At 39.1% G+C, this 27,834-nt stretch overlaps 1 protein-coding gene across 9 annotated transcripts in view; it reads right to left on the reverse strand.

The window, feature by feature from the left end:
* FARS2 (phenylalanyl-tRNA synthetase 2, mitochondrial) overlaps positions 1-27,834 on the reverse strand; it is a 533,637-nt gene that overhangs the window by 478,988 nt on the left and 26,815 nt on the right. For 7 of the 9 annotated variants that reach the window (XM_049654906.1, XM_049654905.1, XM_049654911.1 and 4 more), the window contains exon 2: positions 2,546-2,632. The exons of the other annotated variants lie outside the window; for them this stretch is intronic. The gene's annotated coding sequence lies outside the window, so the exon portion shown is untranslated. The remainder of the gene's footprint in view (positions 1-2,545; positions 2,633-27,834) is intronic. 9 annotated transcript variants of the gene reach the window in all.

The following is a 27,834-nucleotide window of genomic DNA, read 5'->3' on the forward strand; positions in this document are numbered from 1 at the left end:
GAGGAGAAATCCACACAAATGGGAGAAGACAGCCACCTCCCCAGTCCAGCCCCCACAACCATTATGAAATTACCTAAATGTGAATGCTAGATCAAACCCAAATGTGCCTCTCTTTGAAAAAACCAAGGAGGATGAATGACAGATGTCCCTACAAGAATTTCCTGCATCACTCTGAATTAGCAGCTATGTATGAATACAAATAAACATAACATCATGTATGCTTATACTACATATATTCCTAAGTGCATACACATATACATGTACAGATTTCTCTGCTCTGCCCGTATCTGCAAGGTTTCGGAGTGGGTCAGGAAGTCCTTGTCCTCCACTACTGGAGTAACACAAACATTTTCTACCCTTAAGTGAGGTCTCTGATACACAGCAGGAAAAGCACCACAGGTCATATATCCTTTCTGCTTCAACCGCTGACAGAGCTCTCATAAACACACAGAATACAAACAATGATGAAGTTAGAAAATTTTACATCTAAATACTCATTTTTAAAACAAAATCAAAGCAAGGAGAATACTTGTTTCCCCAAACCCCAAATCTCATCTCTGGACTTTGATGAAGTTTCAACCAAATAATCTTAAAGCCACAGTACAACACAGGGAGGAGGGTGCCAGATCCTTCACTGCCTTTTTAAATAAACTCAAAACAGCCCAGGAGAGGCTCAAAGCATTCCTCTAAACCAGACGCCCTCAGACTGTGCAGTTTACTCAGATACAGCCAGATTTCCTAAAGTAATGATACGGCTGAGTGTCTAAATGCACAGGCCGGCAGGCACTACAGGTACTAAGGGTCTAAATGAGAAGACTTCCAGAACTGCAGAAACGTCAGCTCCGATGTCACAACAGTCTTCAGTTTACAAAATGAAACTGCCATTAGAACTCAGTGACCTGGAGCTTGCGTTGAAATCTTGGAAAACAAATTGTTGTCTTTCCTCTCTATTCCTAAACTCAAGCCGCTGCAGAATAAGATCTGTCCTCCACAGCGACCAGCACAACATTGTGTGAATATGAAGACATACATACTCCATAAGGATATGAAAATAAATTTCAACCACAGATAAACAAAACAGAAGAGAGTCCCTTTGTCTATAAGAAATATATTCCAGCAAACCTTGCTAATAAGGACAACCAGAGAAAAGACCTTCTGTATCTTCTGTGGTGGTAGAAATCTTAATTAGAGCCCAAAGAAACAGGTACTCAAGAGAAATCAGAACAACAATCCTATACTTTAACCATACATTAGAATTATCCGTAAAGCGTTTTTACAAATCCCACTGGCCAGGGCACCCACCAGACGAGTTAGATCAGAATCTCTGAAGGTGGGCCTCAGGCCTCATTTTTTCTTCTTTTTTTTCCTTTTTTTTTTTTTTTTAAGGCATCATCATTTTTTCAAGCTCCCCAGGTGGAGTGTAGTGTACAACCAAGGTTAGGAACCACTGAATTAGTGACTATTCTAAAGATACCTTCCAGATCAGAATGTTGATCTTCGCCGATGGTGGACCCTTCATACAAGGGGACCAGGAGTCTCTATCTAAAGCCAACACCCGGTATAATGCTATACTATACAATCCATTACCCCCAAACCTGGGAGGGCACTTAAGGCCATACACACCCAGCCACCCAGTCTTAAAATGAAGCACAGAAGTCACCCACCCAGATGGCCTGCCTAGATGAACAGGGTCAAAGAGGCCCCTAGATCTGTTATTTTCACAGGAGGCCTCCCTGGCAGTGGCAGGAGAGGTTCTGGAGATAGGCCACCCTGAGCCAGCATTACCAAGGAAGGGCACTATTTTCAGAATGCCACAACACCCCCTTAGATGACTACCCTCTGAGGGAGAATGTACACCTCTTAGCAAAACACACACAGGGATTAAAAAAATAAGTACACTTCCTAGCTCCTCTGGTGAGAAAGCTGGAAATTTCACTGTCATACCCTCGACGTTTCCCCCAATTTAAATCTGGCTTGAGATAATTTTGCTTGGTTTTATTTGAAGGCAAACTTTCTGGCAGGAGGAGGCAGAGTGAAGATGTATAAAAAATCCCACCAAAATCATTTCATATTTATTCAAAACATTTAAAGGCAAAATATTGCCCAAGAAATCCATATAAAAAGAAAACAGAACATACCATATACATCTCTTAAGATGGTATTTTAAATAACAGTTTAAAGTATAAATTTAGAATGGCAGAAAAAAACTATTTAGAGATATTCAAAAATTAGTATCGTTCTACAAAATGTGGAATTTTTTTAAAGACCATTTTTAACAAAACAAGGAAAAAGAAAAGAAAAACCAACCACTAAATCTAAGAGTGCTTAACTGCCTGGGTCTGAATCCAGGCTTGGATACTCTATTAGGCATAATGCCCTTAATCATGTCTCTGAGCCTCTCTGGGCCCCATCTTACCTGGACAACAAAGGTTCTGAGTTGGACTACAGGGTTCAATTCAGATCTGCACATGTTAGCTGTGTGAGCCCATTCAACCTTTGCACTTCTCTTCCTCCTCTGTAATACTAAAATAAGAATAATACCTACCTGCAATCTGGAGAAATAGGAAGCCTGGCACACCACTGACGGAAATGCAAACTGGTGAGGCCACTGTAGAAAGTAATATGGCGGTCCCTAAAAATATTAAACATAGAATTACCATATGAGCCAGCAATTCTACCTCTGGCTATATGCCCAAAAGAACTGAAAGCAAGATTTCAAACGTACTTCTACACCCATGTTCATAGCAGCATATTCACATGGGCCAAAAGGTAGAAGCAACCCAAGAGGACATGGACATATAATTGCACAAAATGTGGCACATGCGTACAATGGAATACAGCTCATCCTTAACAAAGAAGGAAACTGACACAGACTATAACATGGATGAACCCTGAGGATGTTATGCTGAAATATGCCAGTCACAAATTGACACATATTGTATGATTCCACTTATGTGAGGTCCCTAGAATAGTCAAATTGATAGAGACAGAAAGTAGAATGGTGGTAGCCAGGGGCTTGGCAGAGGAGGGAAGGGGAGGCAGGGTGAGGAGGGTCCAGAGGTAGGAATTAGGAGTTAGTATTTAATGGGTACAGAGTTTCAGTCTGAGGAAGACAAAAAAGTTCTGAGAGGGATGGGGTGATGGTTTACACAACAGTGTGAATGTACTTAATGCCACTTAGCTGTACACTTAAGAATAGTTAAGACAGTCATTTTTATGACTTGTACATTTTGCCACAATAAAAAAATAAACGTAAATAAGAATAAATAGTCCCTACTTTCTAGAGACATTGTAAAGATTAAATATAAGTAAAGTGTATAGAGAGTGCCCAGCACAGAGTAAACCCTCCATAAATATTAGCTACTATCTTATTTTCCTGCTTTTGTTGCTCCTTCCAGTCCCCACTACTGTGTACTACAGAAATAGATGCTCACTGATTACATGCTGATCCCCTCCCCTCTTGGAGCTGTATACCTTCTGCAATGAGATAGTTCCAGTCCAGGCCTTCCTTGTAATAGAAATGCTGCTTCCCTGGGACAAAACTTTCACACAATCAGATAAAGATGAAGAAACCACCTAACTTCACAGTCTTCACACATAAAGCTGAGATGACCACATTTAAATAAAACAAAACAAACAAAAAAAACCCTGATTTTAGTGTCTTCATTTCCTAAATGGATTGTCAGTAATTCTGCCTCAAAAAATGGGTTCAAAGGCTAATGCTGTCACTTATGTCTGATAGAAAAAAGAAGGAAAGTCTCCCTGCTATTCATAAATGTTCTCCCACTTTCTGTCAAAACCAAGACTATTTTACTTCTTTGCTCGATCATTTAAAAAAACTATCAGTATGAAAACTTCCAAGTATACAAAAGTAGAGAGTTCAACTAGCCCTCATATAACCAGCTTAATAACCAACATTAACCTTTTCCACTCTGCCAAAGACTCTACATTCTCTCTCTAAAATATCAGAATAAAAGCACCACAATTGGCTACACTGAAGCAATATTCATCTGTAACAATCACTGTCATCATCATCATCATCATCATCACTACTTCTTGTTACTTTTAAAAGTTCTTTTCTGGCATCTTCTCACCTCCTTTTATTTTTTCCTTTGAAACTACAAATAATTTCAATATCTACCTTGCCAAGATAATTGTAAGAATGCAGCACATGTGAAAGTGCATAGCTTGGTGTCTAACACATATTGGTTTCCTGAGAAATATTCGTTCTCCAAAACCACCATCTCATCTTGCTCCATGATGAGAGACACCCCCACATATCCTTCTCCATGCTTTGTCCCTTCTTTGGGGAAGGAAGTGTTTCCTAACGCTAGTCCTTATTCCTTCTTGTACCCCTGCCTCCTTCTAAACCAGGAATCCCAAACACAAATGACTAACCACAAATACAATCACTGAGAAGACCCCAAATATAAAGACAAAGAAGGTAAATAAATTGAACTGATAAATGCATTCAACATTTAGGGTACCAGTCCCTAAATTAAAAATAAAAAACATACCCAACTTGTGCCTATATATTATTTAACAGAAAAATCAGGCTAGACTTACTAATGCAAGTCATTCCCGTGTGTGTGCGTGTGTGTGTGTGTGTATCTATATTTTAAACGTTAAACTCTTTTTTGATGATCTAAGAAGTTTTAAATGCTGATGAGATTCATTTCCTTGCAGTATTTTTGGCCCATGGCAAACCTGCCACCTCTAATTTGTTTTAAAAGGAACTGTAATCACCCAATCAATCATACTCTTGACCTTCAGCCTTTAAAGTCACTTCACTGTGGTCAAAATTGGCTCTAAAAATTCATGTTGTAACAGTGCTATTGTCCTCAAGCTCCAAAATGCCAATGACAGGAATATAATTTGGGTAAACCTTCTGGTAGAAGAAAAAAATAGCACATGGAGTTTCCAGTTTGTCTTCTACCAGGATTCTTTAAATAAAAGTGACTGTCTATGATATTATTAAGTAATAACTTTTCCTCCACTGGGGTTTAAAGACTTATAAATCACCCAAGTTTCTATGCAGTGAAACTAGTTTCTTCATCATAAAAACCACATGGCTTTCCTTTGGTTTTAAATAACTTATCTTTCTTTATGGGGAGGTACAGAATGACCAAGTAATAATCTTTCCAGTTCTCACCTTCTCTTCTAGCACACACTCAATCTTCACCTCATTGGCATCCATCTTTCTTGCTTGTATCCTATTTCAATGGAAAAAGGATCTTTCTGCTTGCATAGGCCAAAGCATTATGGCTTATTAATTTCAACATACAAAAATGCTCAAGTTTCTTCCATGACGACAACAAGCACCCACAAACCCATCCAGCTACAAGTCCCCTCTGGCATTGTCTATCTCCCTATTTCTTAAGAAGGCACTGAGCCTTAAACATTAAGTCTATACTATCTTCATTTCCTCAACCCAATGAACTATAGGTTCTATGTCCCACTGCAATAGAAATATTTCCAGTAGTGTCTCCAATGGCCTTCCAGTTATTCAATCCAGTTACTTTTCAGTGCTTATCTCACTTGAGGTCTCTGTAGCATTTGACATTACTGGTCACATCCTCTTCCAAAGCATGCCTTCCCTCAGTTTTTTTGGCCTTTCTCCTGACCTTCCTCCTACCTCTTTGAACACTCCTACTCAATCTCCTTCAAGGACTCATATCCTCCAATCATCCCTATTAGTCAGTGACCCCATCTTCAGCCCTGTTCTCTTCTATATCTACTACATACCATTCTTGGTCCCTTTTGAATACCACTGACTTCAGTTACCAATTATGTGTCAAGTTCTGTCAGATCTCTGTATTTCCATTTCTGGTCTCCCTCATGAGCTCCAGTTTACACATGCAGGACTTCTCCGCCTGGGTGTTGCCAAAGCACCTTAAACTCAACACATCCAAAATCTAATATAAGCTCATGCTCTTCCTACGTAGGTGAATGCTACCAACCAGCACCTGATTATTCAATCCAGAAAAATGGAAGGCATCCTTTAGTCCTTGTCCTTTATTCCTGATATACAAGCAGTCACTGGGCTTCTAAACTCCAATCTCTAGGATTTGTGTCTCCCCTTCAATCTCTTCTACTACTGCTAGTCCAGGTCTTCCCATAATTTCTCACATAAATCATCTCTCATTACCAAAATACACAAGTGCAGTTCTCTGTCTCCAATCAACACATGTGGCTCTGACCAGCTCTCCAAGCTACTGTCAAAATGATCTAAAATACAAGTCTCATAAGGTCACTCTTCTAAAACTTTTCCAAACAATCTGACGTCTTTTATCTTCATAATTTATTTCCTGAATATCTGACCTACCCCATGTGTTGCCATCAACTACCTCTCTCAGAGCATCAGCCAGACAGAAGTACGCATCCATACAAATACAGCTCCCTCACCCAAGGGAAGCCCTTCCATTCTCTGCCTGATTAACTCTTGCGCATTCTGAGAACTTCCTTGTGAAAAGATTCTCTGACTCGACTTTTCCAGGTTAAGTAACCCTCCATTCTGCAGCCACAGCACCATGTGCCTATAGATCACTGGTTTTTGTTGGAGATGTTGACTTTATCTCTCCCAATAAACTAAGCACTCTTTGAAAGAAGGAAATGCATCTTACTAAATTTGTATGTTCAGCTACTACATATTTGCAAAATTAATGAATGAATATTCATTCATAAGGCTTATTTTTCACCAAATAAATTTTTCAAAATTTGATTCTAACGATAAAAGGCAAATCGCACACTAAGAACAACAGAAGAAATGACATTTTTTATGAGAGACCTTGTACTTCATTTTCTTACAAACTATAAAAGTCCAAGGGTTTCTTCCCCCCAAATGGAATGGTTTGGGGAGCTGGAAGCACCACTAACCACTATCACTGACCTCCCGCCCAGCCCTGCGGCACACTGCCTTCAGAGAAGCACTTTATGCAGCACTGGCTTTTTTTTTTTTTTTTTTGGGACAGAGAGAGACAGAGCATGAACGGGGGAGGGGCAGAGAGAGAGGGAGACACAGAATCAGAAACAGGCTCCAGGCTCCGAGCCATCAGCCCAGAGCCTGACGCAGGGCTCGAACTCACAGACCACGAGATCGTGACCTGGCTGAAGTCAGACGCTTAACCGACTGCGCCACCCAGGCGCCCCATGCAGCACTGGCTTTTGAAACAAAGATTAGAAGATGGTCAATTTGTTCAAAAGCAACATGATACTAAAATTCCAAAGATAAAAGAAAGAATCAAGGTTAAGCAGCAGTTTCTTATACTAGATAAAACTAAGTTCCTTATATCAGATCACATCAACAAGAACGAACTTATGAAAATAACTAGGCACCTGGCAGGGAAATACTTATCAAGCTCTTTTCCCAATGGTGAACACACACCACACCACGAAGATTTCTACACCTGTTTCTGGAATGTAAAAAAGCAAGAAAGATACAGATTCTTCCATATTGCATATGCTCTTGAGGAGCCATGTGGAAAGAAATGTTCCATGTAAGACTAGCACAGTGCTTCCATTCCAGAATTTCTTTAATCGACCCCCAGGGGATGAAAGGGGATATCACCAACTAAGTTGGATCTCATTAACCAATCACAGGTCACCAAAACATGTCAGCCTAAAGTTTTTGTCATCCAAGTAGAAAGGACTGAACTACATTCAACATGAGCAACATTCTGCTTGAAAAACACCTATTTCAGAGCACCTAGGTGGCTCACTCAATTAAGTATCTGACTCTAGATTTCGGGTCAGATCATGAACTTCTGGTTCGTGACTTTGAGCTCCACATTGGACTCTGCACTAAGAGCATGGAGCCTGCTTGGGATTCTCTCTCTCCCTCTCCCTCTGCCCCTCCCCCACTTATGTCCTCTCTCTGTCTCCCTCAAAATAAAATAAACTTAAGGGAAAAGAAAAAAAAGAAAAACTGTTTTATTTCATCTAGGCTACCTTGATTTCAAACTTTAAATGTTTGCAAATAAATACACTGCATGTGCATTTTCAGTTGTCAATAAAAGACATCCAAATGACTTTGATGCTCTTTTCTCCAATGGAACTTGCAATCCCAGTGATAACTTAATAGCAATCAGTGACATACCACATCTTATGTCCACAGAACATGCCAACTTTGTATAGAAAGTCCACTTGACTACAGAAACCTATATACAAGAAAGCATAACTTATGGACTATTACTGCCCCTGTCTGTCCTGCACAAAGTCATTTGCCATAATTTGCTGAAAAGTAGATAAAACAGTGTTAAAAGATTTGAACAGTTCCAGATTTCTAAGTATGACATAGATATATCCAAATTCAATTTTCCTGTATCTTTAAGAAATGTAACATTTAGCAAGCTATTTCTAATTTTTTTTTCAAAACAGTATCATATATTATAAACACCATTATAGGGGAGGGTCCAACATGGTGGAGCAGCATGGTAGTTTTCTGCTTCTCTCCTACCTGAAATACAGCTAGATCAACAACAAACCAACTTGCACACCTAGAAAATCGATCTGAAGATTAACACAACAATCTGCATAACTTGAGCCACAGAACTCAGCAGGTACGTGGTATGGAGAGGAGAAATGGGGAAGAGAGAAGCCATAGAGAGTAGGGAGCTGTTTTTTCTTCTGGAGAGAGGACAGAGACAGGACGAAGAGTACAGGAAAAACACTCCCCCCAAAAGCAGCTGGAGAGAAAGAGTGGAAACACCCATAAAGGACCAAAAAAGAAAAGGAGAAAGGAAAGGGTTTAAATACCATCAGGGCACTATAAATGGGGGGGGGGGGGGGGGGCACAGAGTCTGAAACTCCACAGCTCGATATCTGATGGATCTGCTGGAAAGGGTGAAACCCCAGGAGCAGAGAGCAAGGTCCAAGAGGTCCTTGGGCCCAGGGAAAGAGGCGATTCCCCTGCTGAGAGAACAATTGGTAGAAGCTGTGCGGCCTCCCCACAGGGAGAGGTCCCAGTGGACCCCAGAGAACAGCCACGTTTGCTGTCGTTGTAACAAGGACAATGGGGGGGGGGGCGGTGAAGCTGCGTGCCAGATATGTATTGTGATTTACCATAATCCCTGAAACGCTACTGCTACACCACAGCGCAAACTTTTTCTGGGGCGGGCAACTAGCTGCAGTCACTTGGCATCTGAAACACTGCAGTCATATGAATGTTCCTAGGGATGAGCCAGCACCCAACCACTGATCGGCAAGAGGGTCAAGTGGGTTTGCGTGGGTCAAAGCCACAGGGCCTTCAAAAGTGAGGGGTTTGGTGGGGCGCCTGGGTGGCTCAGTCGGTTGAGCGTCCGACTTCGGCTCTGGTCACGATCTCGCGGTATGTGGGTTCGAGCCCCGCGACGGGCTCTGTGCTGACTGCTCAGCGCCTGGAGCCTGTTTTGGATTCTGTGTCTCCCTCTCTCTCTGACCCTCCCCCATTCATGCTCTGTCTCTCTCTGTCTCAAAAATAAATAAACGTTAAAAGTGAGGGGTTTGGAAACACAGCCCCATCTGAGATAAAACTCAGGAGGGAGGTGCCACTTGGAAGGCTGACAACTTAGTTGCAGACAGTGCAGAAGCAGGGAGTGGACACAAGCCAGAGACAAAGAGTGATGCTTGATTGCCAATCGGGGAGAACATATAGTTCTGATGCTAGAGACTAGGTAGATGGGTGGCGCCATTTTCACCTCTCCCGCGCATGTGCGTACACCATAAAGAAACCACAACAATCCACACCAGTAAACTAAACAATGCCATCTAGGGGAGAAAGGTGCCATTACACCAAGACACGTCCAAATGCACCATGATATAGAGAAACACCACAAGTCTCTAGGCCTGTTTAGTTTGCACACTATAAAGTGGTTCATAGTTTGACTTCTAGGGGAAACTGGATGTAATTTCAATCATATTTCATTCTGTTTACTGGTCCTTCTATTCAATTTTTTTCCTTTTTCTTCTCATTTCTTATTTTGAATACAGAAAGAGAAAAATCTATTTTTATTTTCCGTTTTATAAAAAACATTTTTCTTTAAATTTTTTTCTACTATATTTTTATTTTTTAATAATTTTTTCTTACTTTAATCATTTAAATTTTATTATATTTTATAGTATTCATTTTTGTAAATTTTCAAATGTTTTCCTACTTTTTTTACTTTTAAGTTTTCTTTCCCTTTTTCTCTCTTCTACGAACCTTCTTGCAACAACCAAACCAAAACACACCTAAGATATCACATCCTTTATTTTATTTTTTGTGTTGTTCTTAATTTTTAATTTTTTTTATTATTAATTCCTTTTCTTCCTTCAAAATGACAAAAGTGAAGGAATTCACACCCCAAAAGAAAGAACAGGAAGAAATGACAGCCAGGGACTTAATCAACACAGATACAAGCAAGATGTGTGAACCAGAATTTAGAATCATGATAATAAGAATACAAGCTATGGTTGAAAAAAGCATAGAATCCATATCTGCAGAGATAAACGAAGTAAAATCTAGTCAGGACAAAATTAAAAATGCTATAACTGAGATGCAATCTCAATAGATGCCACAGTGGCAAGAATGGATGAAGCAGAGCAGCAAATCAGTGATATAGAGGACAAACTTACGGAGAATAATGAAGCAGAAAAAAAGAGGGAAACTAAGACAAAAGAGCACGATATAAGAATTAGAGAACTCAGTGACTCATTAAAAAGGAATAACATCCAAAATATAGGGGTTCCAGAAGATGGAAAGAGATAAAGGCATAGAAGGTTTATGTGAGCAAATCATAGTGGAAAACTTTCCTAACCTGAGGAGACACAGACATCAAAATCCAGGAAGCACAGAGAACTCCCATTAGATTCAACAAAAACCGACCATCAACAAGGCATATCATAGTCAAATTCACAAAATACTCAGGCAAGGAAAGAATCATGAAAGCAGCAAGGGAAAAAAAGTCCCTAACCTACAAGGGAAGACAGATCAGGTTCACGGCAGACTTATCCATAGAAACTTGACAAGCCAGAAAGGAGTGGCAGGATATACTCAATGTGCTGAATCAGTAAAATATGCAGCCAAGAATTCTTCATCCAGCAAGGCTACCACTCATAATAGAAGGAGAGATAAAGAGTTTTCCAAACAAAAATTAAAGGAGTTTGTGACCACTAAACCAGCCCTGCAAGAAATTTTACAGGGGACTCTCTGAGGGGAGACAAAAAGAAAGAAAAGACCAAAGGCAACAAAGACTAGAAAGGACCAGAGAACACCACCAGAAACTCCAACTGTACAGGCAACACAATGACAATAAATTCATATCTTTCAGATCTCACTCTAAATGTCAACAGAATAAACACTGCAATCAAAAGACACGATAGAAGGGATTAAAAAACAAGATCCATCTATATGCTGTTTACAAGAGACCAAGTTTAGACCTAAAGACACCTTCAGATTGAAAGTAAGGAGATGGAGAAGCATCTATCATGTTAACGGCCATAAAAAGCTGGGGTAGCCATACTTAAACAATCTAGATTTTAAAATAAAGACAGTAACAAGAGATAACGAAAGGCATTATATCATAATGAAGGGGACTATACACCAAGAAGATCTAGCAATTGTAAACATTTATTCCCCCAATGTGAGAGCACACACCTATATAAATCAATTAATCAAAAACACGAAGAAACTCATTGACAATAATACCATAATAGTAGGGGACCTCACACCCCACTTACAACAATGGACAGATCATGTAAGCAGAAGATCAACAAGGAAACAATGGCTTTGAATGACTCACTGGACCGGATGGACTTAACACATATATTCAGAACATTTCATCCTAAAGCAGCAGAATACACATTCTTCTTGAGCGCACATGGTACATTCTCCAGAAAAGATCATACACTGGGACACAAATAAGCCCTCAACAAGTACAAAAAGATCAAGATCATATCATGCATATTTTCAGACCTCAACACAATGTAACTCAAAATAAACCACAAGAAATAATTTGGAAAGACAACACATACTTGGAGACTAAAGAACATCCTACTAAAGAATGAATGGGTTAATTAAGAAGTTAAAGAAAAAATTTAAAAACACATGGAAACCAATGAAAATCATTAACACCACAACCCAAAACCTCTAGGACACAGCAAAAGCGGTCATAAGAGGGAAGTATATAGCAATCCACCTTTCCTAAGGAAGGAAGAAAGGTCTCAGATACAGAACCTAACCTTACACCTTAAAAGAGCTGGAAAAATAATAGCAAATAAAACCCCAAATAAGCAGAAGACAGGAAATAATAAAGATCAGAGCAGAAATCAAAGCTATCAAAACAAAAACAACAACAACAAACCATGAGTAGAACAAATCAATGAAACCAGGAGCTGCTTCTTTGAAAGAATTAACAAAACTGATAAACCCCTACCAGTTTGATAAAAATGAAAAACGAAAGGACCCAAATAAATAAAATCAAGAATGAAAGAGGAAAGCTCACAACTAATGCTGCAGAAATACAAACAATGATAAGAAAATATTATGAGCAATTATTTGCCAATAACTTGGGCAATCTGGAAAACATGGACAAATTCCTAGAAACATATACACTACCAAAACTGAAACAGGAAGAAATAGAAAATTTGAACAGACCCATAAACAGTAAAGAAATAAAATCAGTAATCAAAAATCTCCCAAAAAACAAGAGTCCAGGACCAGATGGTTTTCCAGAGAAATTCTACCAAACATATAAAGAATTAACACCTATTCTCTTGAAGCTGTTCCAAAAAACATAAATGGGAGGCAAACTTCTAAACTCATTCTATGAAGTCAGCATTACCTTGATTCCAAAACCAGACAAAGACCCCACTAAAAAGGAGAACTACAGACCAGTTTCCCTGATGAACATGGATGCAAAAATTCTTAAGATACTAGCCAATCAGATCCAACAAAACATTAAAAGAATTATTCACCACAACCAAGTGGGATCTATACCTGGTTCAATATCCACAAAATAATCAATGTGATACATCACATCAAGAAAAGAAAGGACAAGAACCACATGATCCTCTCAACAGGGGCACAGAAAGCATTTGACAAAATATAGCATCCTTTCTTGATTAAAACCCTCAAGAAAGTAAGAATAGAAGGATGATACCTTGAGATCATAAAAGCCATACATGAAAGACCCTCTGCTAATATCATCCTCAATGGGGAAAAACTGAAAGCTTTCCCCCTAAGATCAGGAACACAACAGGGATATCCACTCTCACCACTGTTATTCAGAATAGTCCTGGAAGTCCTAGCCTCAGCAATCAGACAACACAAAGGAATAAAAGGCATCCAAATCGGCAAGGACAAAGTCAACTTTCACTCTTCGCAGATGACATGATACTCCAGGGAAAACCCAAAAGATTCCACCAAAAACTGCTAGAACTGACCCATGAATTCAGCGAAGTAGCAGAATATAAAATCAATTCATTTCTATACACCAATAATGAAGCAACAGAAAGAGAAGTCAAGGAATTGATCCCATTTACAACTGCACCAAAACCCATAAAATATCTCTAGGAATAAACCTAACCAAACAGGCGAAAAATCTATACACTGAAAAGTATAGAAAACTTATGAAAGAAATTGAAGAAGACACAAAATCATGGAAAAATATTCCATGCTCCTGGATTCAAAGAACAAATATTGTTAAAATGTCGATACTACCCAAAATCATCTACATATTCAACGCAATCCCTATTAAAATAACACCAGCATTCTTCACACAACTAGAACAATCCTAAAATTTGTAACCATACAAATTTGGAACCATACAAATTTCCATATATATTTGGAACCAGATAAGACCCTGAATACTCAAAGCAATCCTGGGGGGAAAAAAAAAAAAAGCTGGAGGCATCACAATCCCAGACATCAAGCTGTATTACAAAGCTGTCATGATCAAGACAGTATGGTACTGGCACAAAACTAGATACTCAGATCAATGGAACAGAATAGAGAACCGAGAAATGGGCCCACAAATGTATGGCCAACTAATCTTTGACAAAGCAGACAAGAATATCCAATGGAAAAAGACAGTCTCTTTAGCAAACGGTGTTGGTCAAACTGGACAGTGATTTGCAGAAAAATGAACCTGGACCACTTTCTTACACCATACACAAAAATAAACTCAAAATGGATGAAAGACCTGAATATAAGAGAGGAAGCCATCAAAATCCTAGAGGAGGACCTCAAAACCTCTTTTGACCTCAGCCACAGCAACTTCTTACTCAACACAGCTCCAGAGACAAGGGAAACAAAAGCAAAAATGAATTAATGGGACCTCATCAAGATAAAAAGCTTCTGCACAGCAAAGCAAACAATGAGCAAAACAGAAAGGCAACCGACAGAATGGGAGAAGGTATCTGCAAACGACATATCACATAAAGGGTTAGTATCCAAAATCTATAAAGAAGTTATCAAACTCAACACCCAAAAAATAAATAATCCAGTGAAGAAATGGGCAAAAGACATGAATAGACACTTCTCCAAAGAACACATCCAGATGGCTAACAGACACATGAAAAAATGCTCAATGGAACTCATCATCAGGGAAATACAAATCAAAACCACAATGAGATACCACCTCACACCTGTCATAACAGCTAAAATTAACAACTCAGGCAACAGCAGATGAAGAGAAAGAGGATGGATCTCTTTTGCACTGCTGGTGTGAATGCAAACTGGTGTAGCCACTCTGGAAAACAGTATGGATGTTCCTCAAAAAGTTAAAAATAGAACTACCCTACGACACAGCAATAGCACTATTAGGTATTTATCCAAGGATACAGGTGTGCTGTTTCAAAGGGGCATATGCACCCCAATGTTTATAGCAGCACTACTGACAGTAGCCAAAGTATGGAAAGAGCCCAAATGTCCATTGATGGATGAACGAATAAAGAAGATGTGGGATATATATACAAGGCAGTATTACTTGGCATTAAAAAAGAATGAAATCTTGCCATTTGCAACAACATGGAGGGGAATAGAGGGTATTATGCTAAGAGAAATTAGAGAAAGACAAATACCATATGACTTCACTCATATCTGGAATTTAAGATACAAAATAGATGAACATAGGGAAGAGAAACAAAAATAATATAAAAACAGAGAGGGGGACAAAACATAATATAGTGAACAAATATAGAGAATAAACTGAGGGTTGCTGGAGGGGTTGTGTGTGTGGGGATGGGCTGAATGGGCAATGGGCATTAAAGAAGACACCTGTTAGGACGAGCACTGGGTTTTATACATAGGGGATGAATCACTAGAATCTATTCCTGAAATCATTATTCCACTATATGCAAACTAACTTGGATGTAAATTTAAAAAAAAAAATGTTACCTATAAATAAATACATACATACGTAAGTACATTAATTAATTAAAAACACCATTAGTTAACCCCTTGAACAACACGAGATGTAGTGGCACCAACCAACCCCCCCACCTCCACAAAGTAGAAAATCCATGTAAGAGTTTTGATATCCCCAAAACTTTACTAATAGTCTGTCGTTGACCAGAAACCTTACCAATAACATAGTAGATTAACACATTTTGTGTGTTCTATGTTATCATATACTGTATTCTTACAATAAAGCAAGTTAGAGACACAAATGTTAAGACAATCGTAAGAAAGAGAAAATACATTACACTACTGTACGAAATCCATGAAGAAGTGGACTTGTAGAGTTCAAATCCGTTATTCAAGGGTCAACTGTATTTAATAATGATCTTGAAAACTTTACACTTTCTCACTAGCTTCTAAAAAGGACCCAAGCACAAAAGAATAGCATTCTGGCTCCTCTGGATTTTCCCCAATGTAAGAATTCAAACTAGTGCCTAATTTGGTAACTACACAAGCAGTCTATCATTCCCAGTCTGTACGGCAATGGTAAAAACTAGGGAATACTTAAACTTTTAAGGATTAAAATCAAACATAATCCCTTCTCCTTTGACTTAAATCTGAAATTTGGTTTGTGTAATATGTTAAATGTGTCATCAAAATATTTTATTCAAATTTTATTACGTTTTTAATAACTCAGTTATTGCTGTTAAAATGAACCATCAATATTCTTCACATCTAAGCGCATGTCAATTGTGAAGGACACATCACAAATGGGGTAAATATACTCCACAATATCGAGAGTTAAACATCTTAGAACTTTCAACTTAGAATAAATGGCTTGGATACTTTTGCTACCTCCATGGGACTTAAACATGATGATATTCCTGTGACTGTCAGTTATTTATTTTAGGCTATATATTACATACACTGTCAAAATCTCTCTTGTATATATAAATGTAAGTGCAATGCCTAGATCCATTAGTAAAAGTTATTTATTATAATGGAGAGGGAAACAAGAACTATTATTCCACATAGATGCCATATATAGAGAGAGATAAGTAAAATTGTACAACTTTACTCAATAGTTTTATCTACTGTGGAATAGAATATACATATCATATGGAGGTTTATTTACAGCTACAATAACAGTAACCTTTAATTCATTTGAACGCTTTCTACAAGTAGCTCAAAGAATTGCTAAGTATATATTGGTCTCACAATTGCCTAAAATCAGCACCATTTTGATGAAAGAGTAAACAGACTCAATAACTGTGTTGCTTAAAATCAGTAGCACAGACTGACCAGTAGCTATTTTCTCTCATCTGTGTATTAAAATCCAACAGACTGCCATTTTTCTCTCTCTGTCTTTTAAGAGTATGTTCTAAAAACTTCATAGAGGAGAATGTAAGTTGTAGGAGAGCAGGGACTTTTGTCCACCCCACCCCCACACCCACATATGGCCAGCACCGTCAACAGTGCCCCCCAACAGCACAAATGGGAGAATCAGGCTGCTTATATTCAAAACCACAGGTCATGGCTGTGTCTTAGGATGGCTGTCATCAAATTCTATAGTATCAGCAAATGTAATTGGTGAGAAGAGTTCAGAGCACAATAGACAAAGTCAGGCTGGCTCTCAATAGGCCAATAATAAGGCACCATAATAAGTTCCTCCAAACTGTTGACTAGAAACATCAAAAGAAGATAGCAAAAACTCAGGACAGATGGTTGGACAAGATATGACAATCACTGGCTCAGCACAGATGGAAAAGCAAAACTCAGAGGAGAAAATCTTTGTCACCCAGTCAAAACTATGACATTGCCAACAAGCAAGGAGAAAGAACATGTTGGATGTGGTGACACTCCCTGATAAATACAAGGAGAGCTCTGAGAATAAGGCTGTGCAGGAGGAAGAAAGAAAACAAGAAAAGAACAGAAAGAAAATATAGGAGAGCCAAACAGATACCCACAATTGGGTCACATATTCTAATAAATGGAGGGCTCTGTGAACACATTGCTATTCATCCTGTCCCCTGCCCTCAGAAGAGTGAATACCTGCACAATTTCCAAAAGTGTGATTATAAAACACCTACCGAGAAAGGGGACTGGAACCACATGAGGCTGGGGTAAGCTCCTTGTCTTGAAGAATTAGCCATCTGTACTAACAGTGTTTCTTCTGGAAGAGGTTTCCAGCTGAAGGTTCATATAAACAGAGCTATTTCTGATAATAGAATTTGTGGCATACTATAAAGGTCCGCCAAAGAAGAAAACGGCATTGCCAGAATATAGGTCAACTCTAGAAAATTCTTTTGGAAGAAGTATATATAGGAGATGAAAATGCACAGAGAAACAGAAAACTGAATGTCCCCATCCGTTAGCTTACACCAGGCCCAGGCCAGGCTAATTTCAGGGACGGAATTTGTTAGTTTCTTTACATAAAGACACCTCCTTGTCAGAGTTTACCAGGTGGACCCAGAGAGTCAGACTCAGACCCACAAGCACAGCTTTCCCTACTCAGGGCTCACAGGTGTAACAGTACCCAGAAGGGGTCTATTACTCTCTGGAAGATTCTCAAGCAGTACCAGAATTAAATTGGCAATTATTTAACATGTAGAAACTATTCCCTCTCTCGTGCACTCTCTGTCTCTCTCTCTCACACGCACACATGCACACACACACACACACACAGAGCATATATGCTTTATACATAATTTCATAGTACTTGAAATGCTATCATGCAAGAGGAGGAATGGATGTGGTCTAAGCAGGTGAATGAGAGCAGGAACAGAAAAGAGAGAAAAATGTAAGAACCATATTCCCCATATGTGAACTTTCTTAATCAGGGCAAACAACTGGAGGGAAAAGGGGCAGCACTCTGAGCCCATTAGGAATTCTGGGGGAGGACAGCCTCCATCAGGAGGCTGGGGGACTGCTCACGGGAGTGCATGGTGGCTTACTGCCCCCCACACACAGATACCATTGCTAAGAAAGATATTCAAACATGGCCTAAATGCTATGAGTGGCATTGGGAGAGACATTAATTCTTCCCTACCTGCCCCAGAGCTCCAGATAACCGAACTGCTAAAAGAACAAAAAAAGCAGGCTTCCCCGAACAACAACAAAAATGTAATTGCAGATGGAGCCTTAAATTCAAGGAATAACTGTGAGCATCTACGACATGCTAAGATTAGCCCTGGATGGTCCTTCATGCCCTCTACAGACTTCAAGAGTCTATCAAAAGTAGCTGAAAGCAGGATTTTGCTAATACAGATAGACACACTAAGAAAAATTTTCAGAGAACTTAAAAATATTCTCTTCAAGAACAAAATGCCATCTTTTCCATTAACCCAGACCTCATGTTCTTTTTTTTTTTTTAATTTTTTTTAACATTTATTTATTTTTGAGACAGAGACAGAGCATGAACGGGGGAGGGGCAGAGAGAGAGGGAGACACAGAATCGGAAGCAGGCTCCAGGCTCTGAGCCATCGGCCCAGAGCCCGACGTGGGGCTCGAACTCACGGATGGTGAGATCGTGACCTCAGCTGAAGTCGGACGCTTAACCGACTGAGCCACCCAGGCGCCCCAGACCTCATGTTCTTGTACCCAATGTATCTCTTCTCAGAGTCTCTATGGCTCTTCCTTTCCTTCTCTTCTCCTTCTGGCTACTGATTCCATCGGCTATCTCCCAAGCAATGCTCCCATTAACCTCTTTGATACTTGCATCTGATGCTTCCCACCTTGACTGCTTCCTCACTTCAAACAAACCAGGTTTCCCTCAACCTCTTTACCCCTTCACCTTTACAAACAATGTCTTTTTCTCAATTATATCAAGTTTCTAGAAAAAGAAATCTACATGAGAGCCTGCCCTCCCTGTTCCCACTTTCCCTGTCTCAGGGCCTGGCATACAGCAGTGCTCAATATATGCCAGAGCCAGGATCATTATGAAAATGTTAGTTGTGGGATGCCTGTGTGGCTCAGTCGTTTAAGTGTCCAACTCTTGGGTTCGGCTCAGGTCATGATCTTGTGGTTCATGAGTTTGAGCCCGTGTCAGGCCCCGTGCTGACAGTGCAGAGCCTGCCTGGGATTCTTCTCTCCCCTCCCTTTCTTTCTGCCCCTCCCCTGCTTGTGCGCGCGCTCTCTCTCTCTCTCTCTCTCTCAAAATAAATAAACTTTAAAAAATGAAAATGTTAGATGTTACAATAAACAGAAGTGTATCAAGTGGAGAAGCTGATTTGGGGTGAGGGTGAAGAATGAGTTTCTGTTAGACACACTGTGCGTGTAGTGATGGCAAAATGTGCAGATGGGCATGTTAAGTGATATATGAGAGGTCAGTCCACATTAGTGCTGATGTCACGCTTGAAAGAAGGTCAAAGAGGAAGGCTCTGGGCAGACAGATTCTACTATGAGGAGAATCCATCAGGGAGTGGAGACCTTAGTTCCTACTATCACAGAAGCCAGGAAAGGAAAGCATTTTAAGAAGGTAAGGTGAAAACACTGGTAAGGGTATGAAATGCCACCACTAAAGTGAAGATGATTCAAGACTGTACATGAGGTGAGGGGTAACTTAACCACTAGGAGGTTATCAGTGATCTCAGCAAAGCTGTTTCTTGATGAATAAGATACGTACGGAATATATGCAAAAATCCCAAATGAAACATGAGCAAACAGAACCCAGAAACCACTAAAATACTGTTCCAAAAGGGGTGGTGGGTGCCTGTTATGCACAGGACTCAAGGATAAATCAAAATAGAAAATCTAGTCCTCTAATTTACCCTATGATCACAGGAGAAAAATCATATAATCAGCCCCACAGATACTCAAATGGCATGTGACAATCTTCATTAAAACAAACTCTTAAAAAAGGGGATAAATATTGCCTTAATATCATGCCAATAAATACACCAAAACTCCAGAATTATGATTTTTGAGAAACCATTATAAGCATTCCATGAAAGCCCAACTTCTGAATAGAGAAATGGGAATCAGGAAGTGACAGAAAGTTCCCCAAAAAGGAATTACAAATGCATCTGAAAGTTATGAAAAGATGCTCAATCTCACTTCAGAAAGAAATGTAAATTAAAATGACAATTAGATATTTTTTAATCTACAGATTGGGAAATTTTATATTGTTTGATAGCATACTATTATGAAGGTCTAAGAAACAAGCATGCTGATAAAAACTCTGTGGAAGACAATTGGCAATATAATCAACATTTAAAACACACATATCCTTTCATTCAGCAATCCCACTTGTGGTAATTTAAATCTACAGATATATTTGTTGGCATGTGTGCAAAATAATGCATGAACAAAGATATTCCCTAAACAATTTGTAAAAGCCAAAGACAGGAAATACATTCTATTAACTGGGGACAAAGTAAATTAGGAATAAGGCAGCTCTACCTGTATTGCCATAAGATATCTCTAAGATATGTTGTTGAATGACAAAAGCAAGACATTGATTACTGTGCAGGGTAGCTAACATTTTTAAAAGGAATATAAACATAGCTTATGTAAATACACACATATATAAGAAAGTATATAGGAGTAAGAGCTTAGGGACAAACACAGGAGAGAGGCTTACTTTTCATAATATATGCATTTACACTTTTGAATTTTATATGAAATACATTACAATCCAGGGACTCTATGATCACTCTCGACCTTCCTACTAAGCTTAATTCCCCACAGTCAGTCCATTGGTAAGGACTGTGAATTCTATCTTCACATTTCTGCCAGTTTGGCCCTCCTATCCACCGCCGCCAGAACTAACATAATTTAGAGACCCTTGTTATCTTCCTCCAAAATAATTAAACAGCCTTTAACCACCTCCCTCCTGAAATGATTACCTTCTCTGATATACTTTATGCACTGTGCCTGGACTTACCCTTCTAAAGCACAACTTTATTAAGCTTCAAAAGACCTGGATTCCATGCACATCTCTCCTCCTTACATGCGCAAGCTAAGATGGTTTGTAGCCTTCAGCACCCACTGCAAAGGCCACCAGTCTCAGGAAATGTTTCCTAAAGTACATTCAGGATGTGACAACAGAACTGTGTGTTTCTTTTAGGGTGGTCCTTTATGTCCATTCTGCTGATTTTTTCTGCTGATTTTACCTGTGCCAGTGGTAAACCTCTCCCTTGGAGCTGCATCTTCTGCTTTGTTCCTTAGTCTTCTGAACATGGTGATGTGCCCACAGCAATAAAGAGCAAGTCACTTGGTGAAGGCAACACTTCCCTTCCAATTCTCCAAACTCCTATTTCTCATTAAAAGACTAAAAAGCCATCTTGAATCCCTATGTTTGGATGTGCTTATTCTACACAGTTGCCCAGTGTTCGCAATGGTATCATACTCAGTTAGTAGCTATTAAAACATTAAATAACTGTCCCCTGCTTCTTTTTGCTTTTCTCAAAGGAGACTGATAAAAAGTCTGGAGTACCAAGCACATGACAACACATATGCAAAGAAGTTAATTTTACCGCTTGTCACTTAAAAGTAATTTTCTAGAGCTATTGTTTTTTAAATGAGAAAAAATTATCTTTCCAGGACAAGCAAGTAAGGTTAGTGATGGCTAGGAGCAGTAGCTAAATTGGATGGATTCAGATCCTTAGCAAGAAGTGCCTACCACATCCCAATATATGGCAATTAATGAATTTAGTTAGGTCATGATGATTTTATTTTTTTAACTTTTTAATGTTTATTTTTGAGAGAGAGAGAGAGAGAGAGAGAGAGAGAGAGAGAGAGAGAATGTGGGTGGGGGAGGAGCAGAGAGAGAGGGGGACACAAATCTGAAGCAGGCTCCAGGCTCCGAGCTGTCAGCACAGAGCCTGATGCAGCACTCGAACCCACAAATCCGAGATCACGACCTGAGCTGAAGTTATACACTTAACTGTCTATACCACCCAAGCACCCCGGTCAAGGTCATTTTAAAAGGGATGATCCCAGAGTACCTGGGCGGCTCAGTCTGTTAAGCATCTGACTCTTGGTTTCACCTCAGGTCATGATCTCACGGTTTGTGATTTTGAGCCCCACATCAGGCTCCATGCTGACAGTATAGAGCCTCCTTGGGATCCCCTCTCTCTCTTCTTCTCCTCCTGCGCTCTCTCTAAATAAATAAATACTTAAAAAAATAAAATAAAATGTGTCCCTATAGACACATAGGTATCAGTATTATATATTGGTTTGGACAATGACTTTGAGCAAGAATTTAAAAATTCATCATCAAATTTATATAGACAGAAAGTAGAATAATAGTTACCAGAGGCTAGAGAGAGGGAGAATGGGGAGTTATTGTTAAATGGGGATAGTGTTTGGGAGATGAAAAAGTTCTAAAGAATGCAGAGTCGTGATGGTTACACAACAATATAAATGTACTAATGCCCCTGAACTGTATACATAAAATCATTAAAATGATAAATTTTATTGTATGTATGTATATACATACACATAACTACAATTTTTAGAAATCTTTCATGAAACATGACCTTTAAACATATGTCATGCTCATGAATTAGAAGAATTAATTTTGTTAAAATATCTATACTACCCAAAGCAATCTACAGATTCAATACAATCTCTATCAAAATACCAACAGCATCTTTCACAGAACTAGGACAAAGAATCCTAAAATTTCCATGAAACCACAAAAGACCGCCAAAACCAAAGCAATCCTGAGAAAGAACAAAGCTAAAGGTTTCACACTCCTTGATTTTTAAACTATACCACAAAACTCTAATAATCAAAACAGTATGGTATGGCACCAAAAAAGGAAATATAAGGACTAATAGAACAAAACAGAATCCAGAAATAAACCCATGCTTTTATGGTCTAATTAATCTATGACAAAGGAGGTGAAAACATACAATAGGGAAAAGAGGATCTCATCAATAAATAGTGATTGAAAAACAGGACAACTGCATGCAAAAAAAATGATATTGGACCACTTTCTTATACCATACTCAAAAATAAACTCAAAATTAGTTAAAGACTTAAATGTAAGACCATAAACCATAAAATGCCTAGAAGAAAAGATAGGCAGTAAGCTCCTGAACTTACTGAACAAAAAATATTGTATGAGCAATATTTTTTAGATCTGACCCCTCAGTCAAGGGCAACACAAACAATAATTACTGAACTACATCACACTAAAAAGCTTCACATAGTGAAAGAAACTATCAACAAAATGAAAAAGCAACCTACTGAATAGAAGGTAACTACAAATGATATTCTGATGAGGGATTAATATCCAAAATGTTTAAACAACACACACAACACAGTAACAACAATAACAACAACAACAAATCCAATTAAAAAATGGACAGAGGGCCTGAACAGACATTTCTCCAAAGAAGACATACAAGATGGCCAACACACATAAAAAGATGTTCAATATCACTAATCATCAGGGAAATGCCATCAAAACTACAACGAGATTATCACCTCACGCCTGTCAGAATGGCAATTATCAAAAAGATACGAAATACCAAGTGTTGATGAGGGTATAGAGAAAAATACCTCTCATGCACTGCTGGTAGGAAAGCAAAATGATACAGTCACTATGGAAAACAGTATGGACGTTCTCCAAAAAATTAAAAGTAGAACTACAATACAATCCAGGAATTCCACTTCTGGGTACTTACCAAAAAAAGAGAAAAGAAAAAGAAAAACAATACACTAATTCAAAAAGATATACGCACCCCTATGTTCACTGCAGCACTATTTACAATAGCCAAGTTATGGAAACAAGGGTACATCAATAGATGAATGGATAAGGTCCATTGATAGAGGAATGGATAAAGAAGATTTAGAATATATAGTGGAATATTATCCATAAAAAAGAATGAAATCTTGCCATTTGCAACAACACTGATGAACCTAGAGGGTATTATGCTAAGTGAAATAAGGACAAAGAAAGACAAATACCACACAATTCCACTTATACATGGAATCTAGAAAACAAAAGAACAAAACTAAACAGAAACAGACTCAGAAAAGAGAACAATGTGGTGGTTGCCACAGGGGCGGTGGATGGGGGAATGGGCAAAGTAAGGGAAGGGGATTAAAAGGTACAAACTTCTAGTTATGAAATAAATAAGGCACGAGGATATAATGTACAGCATGGGGAATATTGTTAATAATGGGTAAAATCTTTGTATGGTGACAGACGGTAGATATATTTGTTGTGGTGATCAATTCATAATGCACATACTGCTGAATCACTATGCTACACACCTGAAACTAATATAATATTGTATGTCAATTGTACTTCAATAAAAAAGACAATATAAACAAAACATAAGCAGCTTACTGCTTAATCAGATTAAATTTGATGCTTCAAATATATTAATCATAAAGTTTATCCTGATAATTCTTTTTTAAATCCTACCTTCATTTGGAAAGTACTAATGTATCACTTAAGTTTACTCTGCTAATTCTTATTCGTCCTCTTTTTAATCCTACTCCTCACTTTAACCTCCAAGACAGACCCATGCTATGTAGTCATAAGACAACTGTTACATATAGCTGCTGACAGTGGACAGCCAGGCAAAGGAGCCTGCAGAAGGCTTGAATGCAAAGAAACCCAACCCTTATTCCTTGATGAGTCCTCTCCCAAACTAAAGCCCAGGAGGCTCCAGTCAATTGATACAGTGCAATTAAAATAATAAAAAATAAGAAATAAAGAACAGAAAAAAATGTAATATTAATACCAAATCACAGAATGTCACTGATGACATAAGATCTTCTACATCTAAAGTAAACCATAAAACACACTTACTAAGTTTTGTAAAATGAACTGTGCACATGGTACTGCTTTTAGGAGGCCTTTTCAGCTTCAGCAATTACCTATGGTTATGGGGATAGTATTCAATATTAATATTTTTAAATGTAGGAGCACCTGGGTGCTCAGTCGGTTGAGCATGTGACTTCGGCTCAGGTCATGCTCTCATGGTTTGTGAGTTCAAGCCCTGCGTCAGGCTCTGTGCTGACAACTCAGAACCTGGAGCCTAATTCAGATTCTGTGTCTCCCTCTCTCTCTGCCCCTCCCCTGCTCGTGCTTTGTCTCTCTCTCTCTCTCTCTCAAAAATAAATAAACATGAAAAAAAATGTTTTAATATATATATATTTTCTTAATGTCAAAGGCAGATAAAAGCACGTCTAGAACTGTGCTAATACACCCTCCAATAATCACATGTGGCTACCTAAATTTAAATTAAGTAAATAAAGTTAAAAATGTAGTTCTTCAGGGGGTGCCTGGTGGCTCAGTTGGTTAAGCATCTGACTCTGGATTTCGGCTCAGGTCATGATCTCAACATTCAGGAAATCAAGCTCCACGTCAGGCTCTGTGGTGACAGCGTGAAGCCTGCTTGGTGTTCTCTCTCTCCCCTTCTCTCTCTCTGACCCTCCCTCTCTCTCTCTCTCTCTATACATACATATAGACATATAAAGTTAAATAAACTTTAAAAAAAATGTAGTTGCTTGGTTGCACTAGCCACATCTCAAGTGCTCAAGAGCCACATACAGGTGGTGACTGCCATACTCCACAGCACAGATGGAAAACACTTCCATCACCACAGAAAAGTCTACTGAACAGATCTCCTCTGGATACTAAGTGCCTTTTTCTGAAGCAACCACAGCATTTTCTTTCATTCCTTCACTCAACATGTGTTTGCTGCTGAGCTCCTGCTACAGGACTGGCACTGTGCTGATTATCAGGCATGGCCATGAGTAAAACTAATAATTTAGGTAGGCCATACATAGAAACCTAAAAAATATGAGTAGAGACCATACGTTTAGACAAAGAGCAGTCAATGAAGTTCTGCCTGAGGAAGTAATATTCAGGCCGAGATTAGAAAGATTAGCCATTCAAAAAGAAACAGTTTCCAGAGGGAACTGAAGAACCAAAGTGTTCAGGAAGGAAGGGCTTAGCATGCTCTAGAAACTGATTTCAGTGCATTTTGCAGCTGCCTCATTAAACTCAAACACCAAGCAAAGCATTTCACTGACACCAAATCTATTCCAATGGGGAAGTTAGACAACAGTCCATATATTATCCGAGGCAGCTCTCCTTCTCCCTCTAAATCACTTGCTTTTTTGTCATTTCATTTCTTGAAGTACCAACTTCTGAGGGGGCAGGAACAGAAAGAGCAATTAATTTTGTTACTTCTTAGCAGAGGAAAAATGGGCTTAAGTGGGGTTTCTGAATTATGGTGAATTTTAACTAGCTGTGTTCTCCCAAGCCACTGCTTACGCGGTAAGCAAGACACTGCCATCACAAGTGCAGCAGCTTCCACTTGAGGGTAGCTGTCGTGATCTCTGCCAAGGGCAAACAACCCACACAGACTTGGAGCAGCAGCATCTGGCCGCTGGTCTGACAGCTAACTGGGGGCATGGTCCTCTTCCCGGGAGACGCAGTTGGCTGCCATGCAGTGAGCCCCACAGCACTGTCACTGTCCACTGACAGCTCCCATGTGGGGCAGCTTTCCAAAGCCAGGACTGAGGGGCACTCCAAACAGCAAACCCCCAGGGCCTCTGTAAGTGTGGGTGCTTGGAACACCTCTGCCTAGCAACTCATTCACCCATTTATACACACATTCTCATCCTACTGTCTTTTCAAACTTTTTCATCACCTTTCCACCCCAAATGGCTCTTTACTACCAGGTCTTGGGCTGCGTTTGATAATGCCCAAGGTCCCCTTCAAGGAGCACAAAGCAGCTGTAGGGAGCACCCCCAAGACCTCTGAGCAGAATGGAGGCAGGAAGGTCATGAACAAGCGCTGAAGCCACTGTCCTGTGCGTGTTGTCCACTGTGCACACAAGACCTCCTAAGGGTGGCTGAAAGACACCATCTATCTTCCTCTCTACTTAATGGGAGCCAAAGCATCGAGGCAAATTTTTTTTCCTATCCCATTTCTTTCAGAGAGGGGAAAAATACAACCTATGTTGCTGGTAAGAACTGAAGTGCTTGGTATTGGGGGTGGGGGAAGAAGAAGCCTGCATTTTCATACCAAATTAATTAAGAGTTAAATATGGAAATTCTGCTTCTGACATCAGCTTTTGATTTCTTAGCCTTAATGAAGAAAAACCCAATGCTAACTAAACTGAAAAACCCAGGGAAATTGCATAATTCTAGAAGATCGGGCTACAGAACATCTTTTAAATCCACACGTTATAATATTCATTGCACAGCGACATTTCTGCCGAAACACATTTCAGTAATTAAAATTAAAGTTCTTTCAAAAAAAGTATGCCATTATTTTTAGTAAAAGACCTTGTAAAAACACTTCATTTTACTATATTTTGAAGACAGCATAAGCTTCAGATGTTACAATACCATGTGAGTATATCCAAAAAAAAAAAAGAACAAGAAAAAAAAAAACTAAAGCCTGTGCTACTGCCAGATCTAGTTCACTCATGGCAGTAAGACGAAGGCCCTCCCCCCACACCCTCTTTTTTTTTTTTTTACAGAAAACCAAAGCAGAATGT

The sequence above is a fragment of the Panthera uncia genome (assembly GCF_023721935.1).
Source record: "Panthera uncia isolate 11264 chromosome B2 unlocalized genomic scaffold, Puncia_PCG_1.0 HiC_scaffold_25, whole genome shotgun sequence".
In the NCBI taxonomy this organism is placed as follows: domain Eukaryota; kingdom Metazoa; phylum Chordata; class Mammalia; order Carnivora; family Felidae; genus Panthera; species Panthera uncia.